We start from the raw sequence: 15,971 nt of genomic DNA, 5'->3' as shown, positions 1-15,971 counted from the left end.
TGCATTTAACAGTTTTTGTTTTATATTATAGATCACTTATTGTTTAAATTACAGCAAAAAAAATTTTGTATTTACATACCATTAAAAATTTACACCCTGCGAAAATAACCAGCCATACAGTACCTGAATATATTATTTGTGACTTTGAAGTTTGTGCTCATTTTGGCCTTTTTATTACTGTACAGTCATTCCCAAAAAATGGGTACAATTCGAATGTAGACACTGTTAAAAAATAAATTTCAACTGAGCAGAGAGAGAGTGCTGTTTTCTTCTGTGTCTATATCTAGTCTGTCATTTTTTAAGTTTTTACTTACACCATTTTTGTTGTTTTCAAGTTTTAGCATTTTTTGTAAGACAAGGTAAGTATGAACGTATCGGAGGTTAGTGTTGTATAAAGTCATCTTAAAAATTGCATTAGAGAAAAACACAAGATTTAAATCCAGGCTCATGTGAAATGGGTTACATTAACCACCATATCAAACTGATGTATACGTATTATTCTGTATATATTGAAAGCAAATACCAATTTTAAGGTCTGAATCAATATAGCGTTTAAAAAATAATTCAAATTAGTAGTTTTCACAACTTATTTAGTAATGAATTTGAACTAATGAAATGTTATGCTGTACAATATTTTAGTTTCATAATACAGCTTTCCATGAAAAACCCTATTATATATGTTTTGAATCACTTGTATGTATTTTTTATGCTTGTATTAATCCACACCCCCATCTTTGTTACGGAGGTTAATATCAAACCAGTATCTAAATGCTGATACAAAGTAACACTTAACTCTTTAATGCTAGCTTTTCTTAACAATTTATTGACATTACAAACTAAAAAACTGTTTTCTATCAAGTTATATGTTTCTTTTAGTCAAATGGACTTGTTCTTATCAAAATCTCCGTAACGATTCATGAACTTTCACTCAAAAATATGTTTTACCTAAACCGAATACTGTTCAACTTAATTTTATTAGCTCTATACATATAATGTCATCTTCCTTCACACTATAATGTATATATTATACTCAACTATGAAGTTTTGGGGTCAAAATAATTTCATTTCGAAAATTTCTATCCTCCGTAACGACATTTAAAACCTCCATAACGGACAATTCCAGTTCTTACCAACAGCAAACATATAAATGAATGTAAATATTGGAATTAAATGACAAACAAGACAACAGAATTAAAAAAAATTCTTAGTAAATCCTTATCGAAAAAGAGTAAAGTCCTGTTAGAGAAAAAAAATTTTTTTTTCCTTAAATTTCTATCCTCCGTAACGTAAATCAATGATATCGGTTATGATTTACATCACCTTTTGATATTTATTAGTGATAATTGATGGACTGATTTGGTATCTATAACAATGTACAAGAATTTCAATTGGTATGATCGTGTTTACATGCATGTTTAGATTTTTTTTAATTTGTATAACCTCCGTTACATTGATGAGTCCTAACTGATCTTGCAAATGTTTGCCATTAACCGCTGTTAAAGTTATGATTGTCGTCGTAATTACACAAGTTGTGTTGTAGACTATTTTACATCTGAGAAAATGGCTGATATAACGTTTATTAAACGTTATAATGTTGCTCACATAAAAGGAAAAAACAAGTTAACCTACCTTTCTCAAAACAACATTTTTTTTCTCAAAATCTGTATTTTGTTTGTCTGTTTCCTTTATAATAAATGCTGTCTGCTACAAAAATGACTTTCGGCAGTGTCAGCAGCCGCTGATACTGATAAAAAAGTCTGACAACTTAACTGTAAATAACTGCGTCACGGAGGTTATTCAAACGGAGGTTAGATTTATTTACATTATACATGGAAATATGTAACAATATTGTTGAGTTGCTTTCTCAAAACTGATTATTGAGAAGCTTTATGGGTGATTTCAATGAAATAATCATCAAATTGATTTGTTCTTGGTTAGTACGTTCCAAAATACGAGTTACGTAGGTTGGATTCTTATATGCGACAATCGAAAAAAAGAGAAAAAGAAGATTTTTTTTAATTTTTCGTTTCATTGCAATAAAAGTTAAAGGCAGGATTTTAAAATTTGATGTATCAACTTTGCTTAAAGTCACTTTGGGCATGATTTCCAATCATATAAATATGTTTTGACTGTACCTAAAGATACGTTACGGTAGGTTATACGTTTATCGGCGACATTGGTTTAATGGGTAAATCTACGTGTATATTATAACTTTTGATTCTAAAATATTTTTGTGGATAAAAATCAATATAGTGTCAAATAAAAAAAGCAAATCTAATCATGATTTAGATGAAATAAAGTATTTTAATTCACACCGATATTTGGAGTTTTTCTTGGCGACATTCGGAATTCGTGTGATACCCGTATATCAAATAGAAAATCACACAAATATATTTAAGATATACATCACAAAAGAATATAATTTTATTTTAGTATACATATTAATCACTTAGAACACGAAAAAGATTATCTGTGACATATGTTAAGCTTGCATTTTGTGGTTATTTGCCGGCGACACTGTAATTTTGTAATTGTACCCATTTTTTGGGAATGACTGTGTAGTCTAATATTTCATAGGCTTGAGTTAGTTTGTTTCTTAAAAAAAACCAGTTCTGCTTTTCAGGAAACCGTTAAGAAGGGCATTTTACACCAAGGGTAGAGTTGTATATAAAAGATTCAGGGAATTGTATTATTTTGAATAACTTCAAACTAAATAAGCACAACACCATGGCTTTGCATCTAAATATTTTTAGATAACACAATGCATATATTTTTATCTTTTTCAGAATGCCCATGTGTTACAAGCTGTTTTGCTTCTTTTAAGAGATCTGGATAAAGACCATCTTGAGATTGTTCAGAACACAGTACAAAGGATGCTCTCGTCGGATTCTTAAAACTGATTAAATTTTTACACTTTAAATCATTCACATGTTAACTAATTTTCTTGCAATTGTTCAATGTTATATTGATTATTACAGAAGCTTTCAGGAAAAATCTGTGTTATTCAAGTTTGTGTTATTAAAAGCTACACCTTACATTTTCCATCGGACGTTGAGTAAACAACAATAATTCGATCAATTACCTTACATTTTTCTAGAAATTTGCTAATTTAAAAGATTTTTTTTTTCTCAACATTTCATATTTTTAAACTGATATTTCATTAATCTAAATCTAAAAGAAAATCAGTAAACTTGTAAATGATTTATTTTGTATTGTTTTTGTATAAGATACTACAAGAAAAAGATTCTGTAATAGTTGCATGCAACTTGCATTTATGTATTTATTCCATGTTACTAGAATGATATATGTTTTTTTATAATTTTTTTCATTTAAATCATCATATTTTTGTACTCTTCCTTAAATTATTGAATGGGAAATTATCCTAAGTATTACAGTGCTTATCCAGTGACCTTTAGGGTATCACAATAGCAATGGCCAAAACAGTTTACCAAATTGCAGTTAGATTTCTTCTCCAACTAACTAATCAACTGGTAAAATGTTTTAGCAGATTGCTCAAGTGAAATGTTGTTAGTATGAAGTGAGTGCTGTGAAATCAAAAGTAATACTTACCATCCAGATCCAGTTAGTTGATATCTTTGTCATTTGTTTCAAACACAAAAATGACTTACTATAGTATGAGTCACTGAATAAGAAGGTCTAATTTTGACATGGAAACTTCTATCATAAATAGATTTTATAAATAAATAGTTGAAAACATTGTTTTGTAGATGTATATTTTTGTAGCTTTGTCTTCTAAGACAAAGTTATTGTGTAATTATGATTCGTATCATATTTTCTATACAAATTACTGATCTGCTGGCATTAAAGGGAAATAATTTTTATTGAGTTATTGTACACTAAAAAATTAATCAATGATACCTGGCTTCTGATTTTGCCTACAATTTTTTTCAAAATTTTAATCATCTTAAAAATAAATTTCATTGTTTCTTTTCAAAACAGAGGATAAAAGTTTAATAATCATAAAAGTAATGTTACAAACAAATTAAATGAGGAAAGTTGATATTTGTCAGACAAAAATTGTGACAACATTTTGCTGATTTTCAGTAATGTAAATTATTTCCCTTTAATGGTAGCAGATAAGTAATTGCTTTAGAAAAAAAATCCAAATTACAATTATGCACTAACTTGTTGTTGGAAAACGGAGCTATAAATTATCGACTTACAAAACAATGTTTTCAACTATTTATTTATAAAATCTATTTATGATAGAAGTTTCCATGTCAAAATTAGACCTTCTTATTCAGTGACTCATACTATAGTAAGTCATTTTTGTGTTTGAAACAAATGACAAAGATATCAACTAACTGGATCTGGATGGTAAGTATTACTTTTGATTTTACAGCACTCACTTCATACTAACAACATTTCACTTGAGCAATCTGCTAAAAAAATTTACCAGTTGATCAGTTAGTTGGAGAAGAAATCTAACTGCAATTTGGTAAACTGTTTGAGCCATTGCTTTTGTGATACCCCAAAGGTCACTGGATAAGCACAGTAACTATAAAAACATTTTTATACACATTGGGTTTTGATTGAATGGGGTTTACAGAATAGAGAATACCGGGAAAACAACAAAAGGTCATAATTAAGGACAAAAATAGAAAGAAAAAAATAGAAAAACAGACAAAAAATAAAAATAGTGAAAAATTGGATGCTAAAGTATAAAGAATAGACTGGGAAAAAGCATAAAAATATAAAGAATAGAGAAAACTGACATAAGAAATAAAAGAATAGAGAAAATTTACCTATAATTAAAAAATAGAGAAAATATACTTAAAATTAAAGAATAGAAATTGAAAAATAACATAAAAAATTAAAGAATAGAGATTGAAAAATAAAATAAACAATTACATAAGAAATTAAAGAATAGTCAAAAATTACATAAAATATTAAAGAATATTTAGAAATGAAGGGCTCTTGTTCAGACCCTCCCACATGTCACCAGGTTTCAATGGTTTGGACGTTCAAATAATTCCACAGACCCTGCATAGGTTTTGTTTTGATTCATTATGGTTAATATAGGAAACAATGATTAAAAGACATTTATGTTTTTCATCAAACTGCAGATGTTTACATTCTCAGAAAAAAGATAATTTCACAAAACATATTGGTTAGTATAAGTATGTTTTATTTAATATAAGTTTTATATGGTCAGAAATGGTTCAGAATGTCTTTATATTTATCTATTATAATCAACAAAAAAAGAAGATAAGAATTGAAAAGTAAACAAGTTATAATTTCAGCATCACAACACATTAAATCTTTTTAAAATTTAAATAAATTTAATTCACCATTACATTTTTTTGCTATTTAGTAAGATATTTTAGTGCAATATTTACCAGATATTTACACATCTCATTTTCACAAATTATCTCTACATAGAGCAACACAATTTGTATTCAAGGATTCCAAGTATTGCTTATTTCTAAAAAAAATAAATCCAAATTGTTAAAAAAAAATATAGAAGGAATTAATTTTGATCCTTGAAACTGAAAAATAGATTGTAATATCAAATATTGATTAAAAAATTCTTCAATATTTATAAGATATTAATAAAACAAGATGAGGTATATGTTTATGAGACAGAAACTCTAAACCACAAATGCTGAAGTTATTTACCCCCATATAAGCAGATCTATGTTAAAGCATTCAATTTTTCTTCAGCATCCATTATAAATCTAGAATGATACAGCATTGTTGTCATATATATTATGGATACAACATTGCAATAAAATCTGTCTTGCGGATATATATTTTGTTGTAACTTTCAGCTGTAATGATTTTTTTATTCCTATGGGCCATCTCTAGACATCCATGACGGTTTTCATTATCGATTGTTTGATATAATGTGTGGTATTTTTAATCAAATTGTTGAATGTGGACATCTTGTTTTTAGCATTTTCACTTATTGTGCAGACGTTTTTTTTTCTATTTTTCTTTATTAGAAGAGATCAGTCATTTCTAAATAATTTTTTAGCAATTTTGTGAGCATTTGCAATCACATGACATCCATTGTTTGTTATAGTTCAAAGTCCAGTTGTAAGATAGCTTTACAATGATCATATCCTCTGAAACAACTGAGCCAATCTTGGCCACACTCAATGATATAGTTATTAGAAATGTGTCTGAAGACCGACATGGCTGAAAATTCACAAATAATAGAAGACGGTCTTGAAATATAGTTTCTGGGTACCGACGTTGTTTGTCATCTTAAAAACGTGATAGTATTCTTTTTTTAGCTCACCTGGCCCATAGGGCCAAGTGAGCTTTTCTCATTAGTTGGCGTCTGTTGCTGGATTTCATATTGTTAACTTTTACAAAAAACTTCTCCTCTGAAACTACTGAACCAAACTTAATCAAACATGTCTACAATCATCATTGGGGTATGTAGTTTCAAAAATATGTTTGATGACCTGGCCTGCCAACCAACCTGACCGACATGTCTAAAAATAGAACATACTGGGTAAAATGCAGTTTTTATACGAAAATTTTTTGGTCGTATATTGGTATCACGTTGGCGTCGTCGTCGTCGTCCGAAGACATTTGGTTTTCGCACTCTAACTTTAGTAAAAGTAAATAGAAATCTGTGAAATTTAAACACAAGGTTTATGACCATAAAAGGAAGGTTGGGATTGAATTTGTGTGTTTTGTCCCAACAGTTTAGGAATAAGGGGCCAAAAAGGGTCCAAATAAGCATTTTTCTTGGTTTTAGCACAATAACTTTAGTAAAAGTAAACAGAAATCTATGAAATTTTAACATAAGGTCTATGACCACAAAAGGAAGGTTGGGATTGATTTTTGAGTTTTAGTCCCAACAGTTAAGGAATAAGGGGCCAAAAACAGATCCCAAATAAGTATTTTTCTTGGTTTTTGCACAATAACTTTAGTATAAGTTATAGAAATCTATGAAATTTTAACACAAGGTTTATGACCACAAAAGGAAGGTTTGGATTGATTTTGGGAGTTTTGGTCCCTACAAATTAGGGGCCAAAAGGGTCCAGAATTAAACTTTGTTTGATTTCATAAACAATGAATTATTGGGGTTCTTTGATATGCCAAATCTAACCGTTTATTCAGATTCTTAATTTTTGGTCCTGTTTTCAAATTGGTCTACATTAAGGTCCAAAGGGTCCAAAATTAAACTTGGCTTGATTTTAACAAAAATTGAATTCTTGGGGTTCTTTAATATGCTGAATCTAAGCATGTACTTAGATTTTTGATTATGGGCCCAGTTTTCAAGTTGGTCCAAATCGGGGTCCAAAATTATTGTATTAAGGTGGTACCTAACACTACAGGGAGATAACTCTGTAAAATCCGCTAAACGTTTTAATTACGTTGTGTTGTTAAGGGAATATTAAAGGGGCACTAGCTGTCAAATTCATTGTAATCGATTTGACTCAAATTCTCATATTTGGTTTATAACAATGTAAAACATTTATCCAAACTATCAAAAGTCTAAAATAAACAGTTTACAGAGCATAGGGTAGATAATATAAATGTTCGTTTCGTGTGTATTTTAGTCCAGACGCCATCTAATTAACTATCGATTTGACCTCAGATGACCATATAAGCGATGTAAACAAAAATAAAGATACCGAATAGATTAAACCAACACGTGCAATTGCATTTTTATAGGTCTGTTCGATTTTATTTTATAGATTAAAAATAGATGTTTCTCATTGTTTTTAACCATATAAGAATGATTTAATGTGCATCGAATTAGTAATCAAATGATTTACCGTAGTTTCACTTTCATTGTTGACATTCTTTTTCTTTAAATAACCAGTACACGTACAATGCATGCGTTGTCAATCTCTAGCTAGGGGTTAACTTGAAGTTCACATGAATACCGGTTAGAATGATGATGACGTTTTCACTTGCAAGTGAATCAGTCAAAAATTATGTTTAATCGCTTATTTCAACAAAATTAAAGGAAATTGATTGCTAAAAGCAAATTATTATTTCATTATTCCAATTTGATTAATGATTGATCTAAAAAAAAAATCATACTTTATTTTTTTTTATATATCGTAGCTAGTGCCCCTTTAAGCTTCTCAATGATCAAAATAAGTGTTTGTCAAACTGCTATATAACCAGTGTAATTTTTCTGATAAAATGGTTGGTTCAAATTTTTAATTTTTTTTATATTTTTATCAAAGGGTCAAAGTAAATACTTTGTCAAAATTTCAAGAAAATTAAACGAGCCAAATTAATTTTAGTTAAAGTGTTGGGTAGCAAGAAATCTTCAATTGCACAGTATTGTGCATTAGCAAGACATTTTCCATAGCACAGTATTGCGCAATAGCAAGAAATCTTCAATTGCACAGTATTGTGCAATAGCAAGAAATCTTCAATTGCACAGTATTGCACAATAGCAAGAAATTTTCAACTGCACAGTTTTGCGCAAAAGCATGAAATATTCAATTGCACAGTATTGTCCCGTTTTCAAATTGGTCTACATTAAGGTCCAAAGGGTCAAAAATTAAACTTTGTTTGATTTCAACAAAAATTGAATATTTGAGGTTCTTCAATATGCTGAATCTAACCATGTATTTAGATTTTTAATATTTGGGCCCGGTTAACAAATTGGTCCACATTGAGATCTAAAGGGTCTAAAATTGAACATTATTTGATTTCATCAAAAATTAAATTCTTGGGTTTCTATGATATGCTGAATCTAACCATGTATTTAGATTTTGGATACTAGACCATAATAGGTAAATGTCCAGTTTAAAATTTTTAAGTTTTTATGTTTAAGTTCTTGGACCACATTCATTCTGTGTCAGAAACCTATGTTGTGTCAACTATTTAATCACAATCCAAATTCAGAGCTGTATCAAGCTTAAATGTTGTGTCCATACTTGCTCCAACTGTTCAGGGTTTGACCTCTGCGGTCGTATAAACCTGCGCCCTGTGGAGCATCTGGTTGGCTTTTAACTCTAAAACTAAAGCATTTAGAGCAAATCTGACATGGGGTAAAACTGTTTATCAGGTGAAGATCTATCTACCTTGAAATTGTCAGATAAATCAGATAACCCCTTGTTGGGTTGCTGCCCCCAAAGTGGTAATTTTAAGAAATTTTTGCAGTTTTTGGTTATTATCTTGAATATGATAATAGATAGAGATAAACTGTAATAAACAATAATGTTCAGCAAAGTAAGGTCTACAAATAAGTCAACATGACCAATATAGTCAGTTGACCCCTTAAAGAGTAATTGCCCTTTTTAGTAAATGTTTAACAATTTTTTTTGTAAATTTTTGTAATCTTTTACAAAAATCTTCTCTGAAACTACTAAGACATATTTAACAAAACTTATCCATAATCATCATAAGGGTATCTAAACTAAAAAAAAATGTGTCCGATGACCCCACCTAGGAACCTAGATGGCTGACATGACTAAAAATAGTACATTAGGTAAAATGCAGTTTTTGGTTTATATCTCTGAAACTGAAGCATTTAGAGCAAATCTGAAGGATTGTTTGCATTTTTTTGTTTTTAAATTTTATCTTTATCTTTATTATAGTATCTAATACTATGAATTATGATTTTAACCTTATTTTACATGATTTCCAATGCATCAGTAAATACAAATGAGCGACACAGGCTTTAAGAGCCTCTAGTTTGTCTTAATGATTATTACTGTTTTTGGTGATATCCATTTAACATGGCTTTTATAATGAGATTTGTCTGTATGCCTTTTTGTGCTTCTTTGTTACATATTTGTTTATTTTCATAGTGTTATGGTTTATAACACAATGTTGACTATTTTTGACAATTTTATCTATCATGTCTGTTTTTGTATTTGTTCACACATCATTGTCAATATAATGGAATTTTATGCAACTGTTATAAAAGTGAGAGGGTAAGCTATAAAACCAGGTTTAACATGTTTAATCCACCATTTCTACATAAGAAAATGCCTGTACCAAGTCAGGATTATGACAGTTATTTTCCATTCTTTCGATGTGTTTGAGCTTTTGATTTTGCCATTTGATTAAGGACATTCCGTTTTGAATTTTCCTCAGAGTTCAGTAATTTTGTGATTTTACTTATGAACATATTATGGTAAAATGGAATATATGTCCATTATTTTGAAAGAAACAACAGATCGTACATTGCAAACATGTTCCGAATGATGAGAACTACCTTCTATCTATTTATATCAAAACTGTCAGATGACCTCTTGTATGATAGAGTAAATGCGATTAATTGACAAATTTTACCACTTTATTCTGACTATTCTGACATTGGACTCGGATTTCTCTTAAACTGAGTTTTACTGTGTGTACATATTGTTGTGCGTTTGGTTTTTTTCTACATTGGCTAGAGGTATAGGGGAAAGGGGAGAAATAAAACATGTTAAATCCCGAGGCATTTTTGTGCCTGTCCCAAGTCAGGAGCCACTGGTCTTTGTTAGTCTTGTATGATTTTTAATCTTAGTTTCTTGTGTATAATTCCAAGTTTAGTATGACGTCCATTATCACTGAACTAGTAACATATTTGTTAAGGGGCCAGCTGAAGGATCCCTCCGGGTGCAGGAGGTTCTCGCTGCATTGAAGACCCATTGGTGGCCTTCGGCTGTTGTCTGCTCTATGGTCGGGTTGTTGTCTCTTTGACACATTCCCCATTTCCATTCTGGCTTATTATCTTGAACATTATTATAGATAATCTTAAACTTTATTTCCCAAAACTTATCACCAAGATATGATTTACAAATTAGTTGACATGACCGAAATGATCAACTTGTTCCTTATCAGAGTAATTTACTTTTTATGATGATTTTTTGGCATATTACCTTAAAAACTATAATAGATCGATAGATACAAATTTTAAGAAGAAAAATGATTAGTAAGACAAAGCTGAATAAACGGTATGGTATTTGCTCATTGTTGAAGGCCGTACCGTGACTAATAAATGTTAATTTCTGTGTCATTTTCGTCTCTTGTGGACGGTTGTCTTTTGTGGCAATCATACCACATCTTCTTTTTTTTTATAGTAAGTCTACATTTAAGTTTATTAAGGAAACATCATTTGACTTCCTTCAGGAGTAATCACTCTTATTTAATGATTTATTCATTCTGTTTTTGTCTATTGTTTTGAAAACTATGAAAGAAGGAAAGAATCTTTTAAAAGAAAAAATTAATAAAAAAATCATGATCTCCAAATAGGTCAGGTAACATGTAGATGAATTTGTCAGTTATCATCCTACAGGAGTTGTTGCCCTTAAATGAATATTTACCGTGGTTTTTTTTTTGGTGCAAAGAGAAAATGTAAACAAAATCTTATCAGTAATACAGGTTAATTATTCTTGAATAATATTCTAGCTAGTCTTAAATATTGGAGTGTCCATTGGCGAAGATGCACAGATACCTAGGTGAGTGACACAGGATCTTTAGAGCCTATAGTTAGGTTGTTCTCACATTGCGCTGTTATACAACTGTCACTGGTCATTTGGAATGATTGAGTGCTAAAAAAAACTCTGCCACAATATGTGTCTGTCCCAATTTTGGAGTCTGAATTTCAATGATTGTTATAAGTTGCTATCTGTCATATTTGGATTTTCCCATTGTTTTTTTTTAATCTATATTTAGTCGTTTGAATTGTTGTCATGTTGGTGCTTTTTATAGCCTACTATATAGTATGTGTTGTAATATAAACATATTTGCTTAAACCAGTTTCATATGGACTCTGGTCTATATTTAATCAGTGCAGATCATACTAGGCGCCTTATTTAAAATAATTAGATATTTTGATATGACCTGTTAGATCTCTAAAAAGAAATATTACTATTGATTTTGATTAAAGCCACAACTTTGGGAATTGTAGGTCTCCCTTGAAGCTAATGTATCCAAATTTTATAATGACTTCATAAAATCGACGTTCAGATTTATTAGCTCATACCACGTCATTGGTTTTCTCTGAATTGTTTTACTTTATTTATCCATGGTCTTTCTATACCTTACTGTTTGCTTTTTATTTCAGTTTGAAGGCTATCCTATTGATGGCATGTAGTTGTTAACACCCTTGTACTTTTGTTGATTGGTTTCCCATTTGCAAATATAGCACTCTTTATTACAGTTGACAATTAGACTGAGGTTACAAGTTAACACCAGTGATCATAAAACAACTTATCTTTAACACAGAGCTTTGATAATTGCGAAGAGTCAATTTCGGACTGGAGTTCAGTGTTAGATGCCACATGCTGGCAAAATAGAACATATATTTGGTCATGCACTACTTGAGATTTGCCTTTTTGTTTCATCAAACTTTGTCAATTGATAATCACTGAGAAGACAAACCTGTATTAATTCATATGCCATTTGAATTCTCCAGTATAACAAATTAAGGTAACAGTGGTTTACTGATGTTCAACTTGTAAATAGATTAAAAAGAGATATCAAGTAAACCAAAAGGAAATTCTAACTCATAAGTCAAAAATAAACAGACAATGCGATAGTTAAAAACAAAAAGACAGACAAACTAAATTACACGAAACACAACATAAAACGAGAAAACCTATTCCCACCAAAAGATGTGATCGCTGGTGCTCCAGAAGATATCAGATCCTGGTCCAAATATAGCACTTGTCGTAAAGTTCTTTTTAGTACACACTAAGTGTTAACTTTAATTTGGAAGGTCACAATCCGGAAAAAGAGACGAGGCATTAGGAACATATCCGCTATCATCTGTTAAACGGATATTCCATAATGGTCAACCAAGGCGTGATGTCATCGGTAAAATTTACTTAGGGATGATTTCAACTGCACCATTTGGAACTCTAGGTTTTATAGCTTCCTTGTGGGCAGCAACCCTCTATCAAGGAAATACAAGCACTGGAATATTGTATAAAATGGAAGATATATAGTCCGTATGCAGGTGCTGCTATGATGTTGCTACATAGAAATAGAAACTTCACAATTGGGAAGCTGAAATAATCCCTTTTTTCGCAAAGTTTTTGTTTTCGACCGACACTTATTGTCCATTTCTACATGGAAGTCAACATATGGGGCAGACTTAACTGCATCAGTTGTATCCTCGACGGGGTAGATGTTAGTTCGATGAAATAGATGCTTTTTAAAATTATTTAGTGACTGAACCAGATCAAGTTGATAAACTGCTGAAGCTGAGGAGGGAATCACACGCACTTAAATGATCTAGAATTGATGTGTCGTTAGTGTAAGCGCTCTTGCTATGCATGCATCACCTGCCAATCGAATTTACTCAAAATGTCTTAAAATCACAGGACAGAATAAGTTAAAAAAATTAAAACAACATGTTGAATCATTTCATGCATCCGAAGCGCTTTTCTGGATTTACCTTCATCAGGACGCTCAAAGCCAAACATTTGGAATCCGAGGATGTATAAGTACCGAAACCGTTGAAGCGCTTTATGACAAAAATACCTAAAACAAATAGCCAAATTCATCTAAGGTCAAATTACACATACGATGACGTCACTGGAATCTAAACATCTAAGACCGCAAAAATCCTAACAAGAGTAATTCTGTCAAGTTCTGGAAAAAATGTGAAGATTCACTTGGTGGTTCTTCCCATTATTAAGTAACATGTAGTAACTTGAGCAACTCGATCGGTCCCACATTTGCTTACTCTTTCGGAGCACCTGAGATTATCCCCTGTTTAATGTAGGGTTCGTGTTGCTTAGTCTTTATTTTTACAAGTTGTTATTACAAGTAAGATTATGTTGTTTCAGAATATCATCGAATCGTCATTAATGGACATGCACTTTAACTGCCAACAAACTATCCAATTCAGGGCCGTAACTACCTATGAGGCAGGGGGGAGGCAACTGCCTCCCCTGAATTTTCTACACCAAAATTTTTTTTTGAAGTAAAAAAATAAAATATTGACAATATGTACACGTAGAACTTGAATTTATATTATAAACAACACAAGTTAACAGTTTTAACAGTGTTATCATGATAGGTAATATCTGTCATTTTTCGGATTTTTGATCGAAAGTAAACCGTTTCAGTATTTGTTTTATTTTTAGTTTTTTCGTGTGGCCGTCCGTCTGTTATTCAGTATTGAGGGGGTCAGTATTCGTATGAGAAAACACATGAAACTTTGCATTCGATAATTTTGAATAAAAACTTAACTATTCACTTTTAGTTGGGGGCTCAATTATTTAAGCAGAGGAAGTTCCTTTTGTATTGTGAATCTTTTAAGATATCGGAAATTCGTTACCGGCTGAATCAGCTGTTGGATCGTTTTTTTTTAAAGTTTCCCGATCGTACGAGAACATTATGGTCAATGTCTCAGTAGTTAAACACTCTCATTCGTTGTACCAGGGACTTTCTATACTAAGTATATACTAGACTAGTATAGAAAGTCCCTGGTTGTAGTTATATACATGTCTGTTCAGCTTCAACACTATTGAAATTCAAGATCCTCGATAAAAAAATTTCTTGCGTTTATAATCTTGCTTTATATGTTTTTTGAACTTACCAGTTTCTAAAAAAAATATCTTTAAATACAGAAAATACAGATAATAATTGTTTGCATGAAAATTGCTCAAAGGATCCAGCAAAACTGATCTTTCTTAAAGTGAGGAAATCGAAGGAAAACGGGTAATTTTAGCCATATCATTTGAGAAAAAAATCCACGGTCACAATATATTTAATGTTAACAATTATAGGTAAAAGTACAGCCTTCAAGACGGAGCTAGCCTTGGCTCACCCGAACAGTAATCTCAGCTTGTTTTTGCATAAAAGTTGCTTCCAGGTTCAAGCAATACTCACTGGGGTAAAGCTGATGACCGTAACTGCATTCACGGTCATCCCAAGATGTCGGATGAAAAATTAGGTCAGTTTCTGTATTGTCTGTTAAAGTGTTTCTATATCATTTTCTTTACAAATCATTCATTGAAACGATGAAAATTAATAAAAGAATTACTCGGAAATCACTAATTACTTCAGAGAAATGTGCATGAAACGGGAAATTCGATTTGAAAAAATCGTGAAGATGACCGTAAATCATAATCAAAATATTTTCAAGATGACCGTAACATATAACAAGGATGACCGTGATTGGTAAAAAGATGACCGTAACTTGTAAAGGATGACCGTAATTTGTAAAGACTGACTGTAATTTATATAGGACGACCGTAACTTTTATAGGATGACCGTCAATTCTAAGAAATATCCGTATTTGTATTGAAAGCTTTTTGTTGAGTTTGTCAAACTCAATAGGGGCTCGGTTGGCGGATATAAATATGTTTCATAAATTTCTTTTTTTAAACTATAATATAATTGGCCGTATTTGGGATTTATGACAATGATAGTAAATTGCATATTTCTCGTAAACAATGAAATATTTATTGATAACGACGTTAAAATTTTAACACAAATTGACAGCGATACGACGAAAATTTGAAGAAACATGAATGTGTCCTTGGTACACGGATGCCTCATCTACACTATCATTTTCTATGTTTAGTGGACTGTGAAAATGGGATAAAACTGTTATTTGGCATTAGAATTAAAAATATCATACCATAGGGAAAATGTGTACTAAGTTTCAAGTTGATTTAACTTGAAGCTGGACAAACGGACAAACAAACAGACGAACGGACGAACGTACGCACATACCAGAAAAACATTATGCTAATTAATGGAGCATAAAAAACATTAGTAATACATATGGATATTCGGTAATCGAGCCCATGTGTATGGTTCCAGAGCAAGCAGATTAAAATCTTAATTTGTCTTGATATATGCAGGCGGAAACACTCTTGAAATAGAACAAAAGAATCGAAGCTCTTTGTTAGAGAAGGCGATAAATGTTTACTGTAATGTTTACTATAGTGACAAATTTTTTAAAAGTTATTAGAAACAAATACAACGACAATTTTCTTCTCAATTACGAAGTGTTTTATTTTAAAAACACCATTTGCATAAGTTTTCAATTTATCTATTACATAGTAATGATA

Source organism: Mytilus edulis, chromosome 2 (assembly GCF_963676685.1).
Source record: "Mytilus edulis chromosome 2, xbMytEdul2.2, whole genome shotgun sequence".
Classification (NCBI taxonomy): domain Eukaryota; kingdom Metazoa; phylum Mollusca; class Bivalvia; order Mytilida; family Mytilidae; genus Mytilus; species Mytilus edulis.
Note: the sequence above shows the minus strand (reverse complement) of the source record.